Raw genomic sequence first — 1,471 nt, 5'->3', positions numbered from 1 at the left:
TTTTTATTCCTTATCTTGGAGTCTGTTTAGATGCCAATCAGTTGTTTGGATGTGAAACTGAAAGAAACCCAAATACACCCTCTGGCTTCATTTGTTTTAGGTAATTGCTTTAGTCACCAGTTCTGGAGGTCACCAGCTCAGCAGCATCTCAAATTAGCTATGCTTCTGATACTACCTCTGCAATTTGGGCCCTGAGGATGGTGAAGCTGAGCTGTTCTGCAGGAAGCTGGAGGCTGCTTTTGTCTATCTTGAACTAATCAATGCCCCTGCCCCCCTTTCCCTTGGGTCTACATGTGTCTGCTGGATGTGTTTTTACATCAAGGCAGGAAGACCCGTCCTCAGGGCTTTCTGAACATCTGCTCTGGGAAAATCACAGATTGCACATGCGCAGGAAACATACTTTTCCTGACCTTTAGTCACCTTCCACCATGCCTCAAGTCCCCCCTACACACACTTTTTAAAAAAATTTCATTATAATCCTAATGCCTGGCCTCCGGAGAGGATTTGGGATAACTCCTCCATCTCTGTCTGCTCGTGGCCTTCTGAAGAAACTCTTTTGTAAAACTTATCATCCTAGTCATTCCACTTGTCATTCCACCGGGCCTGTCCACCTTTCCCTGCCATGGCGGGATCTCCAGGGACAGGGCTGAGGGTCTGTGTTTCTTTTTTTCTTTTTCTTGGGTCATGGGGCTTGAACTCTGGGCCTGGGCGCTGTTTCTGAGCTCTTCAGCTCTAGGCTACCGCCCGACCTCAGAGCCACAGCCCCACTTCCTGCTTTCTAGTGATTAACTGGAGATAAGAATCTCATACTTTTTAGGTTCTTTAGTGCCCGGGCTGGCTTTGAATCTCTGGAATCTCCATCCTCAGATCTCAGCCTCCTAAGTAGCTAGGATTGCAGGTGTGAGCCACCACGCCCTGCTAAGGTCTGTTTCTAGCAGCCCACCCAGCTCCCTGCTTTCAGCTGGTCAGATGGATAACGGGGACTCTGAGACTGACCAGGCATTGTGGGTGTGGGTCTCCTGTGGTCAAAGTGATGAATTTTCAGAATGTCACCATCCAACGTGAAGCCTGGCAGCTCCAGGTTCCCTGGGCTGCTCACGGGGGACTCACACTATGCCATCAGGATGGGCTTCTCGGGACTTTTCTGGACATTTTCCTACAAGGATAAAGACACCAGTCCAGAATGAATTATTCTTCTCAGCAGACACCCTACTGGCAACTTTAAAAGCTCTGGCATGCTTTTATTTTTTTCAAGGGCAGAAGAGAGGGGGAGGCAGGCTGGGGAATTCCGCCTCTGTCCACAGGAGCCTGCAGATTCGGAGTCTCAATTTCCTTCCATCTGAAATGGCCATCATGCCACCAGCCTCCAAGGACTGAATAAATACCTCATAGACACAAAAGTTCTGTCCCCAGGAGATCTTCTGGGAACCAAGGGTCTTTGTGGGTTGTTGTTATGTTTTGTCAACAGCTA

Source organism: Megascapheus bottae, chromosome 14 (genome assembly GCF_031878675.1).
Source record: "Megascapheus bottae isolate mThoBot1 chromosome 14, mThoBot2.hap1, whole genome shotgun sequence".
Classification (NCBI taxonomy): Eukaryota; Metazoa; Chordata; class Mammalia; order Rodentia; family Geomyidae; genus Megascapheus; species Megascapheus bottae.
The sequence above is the reverse complement of the archived record's forward strand: the minus strand, read 5'-3'. Positions refer to the sequence as shown.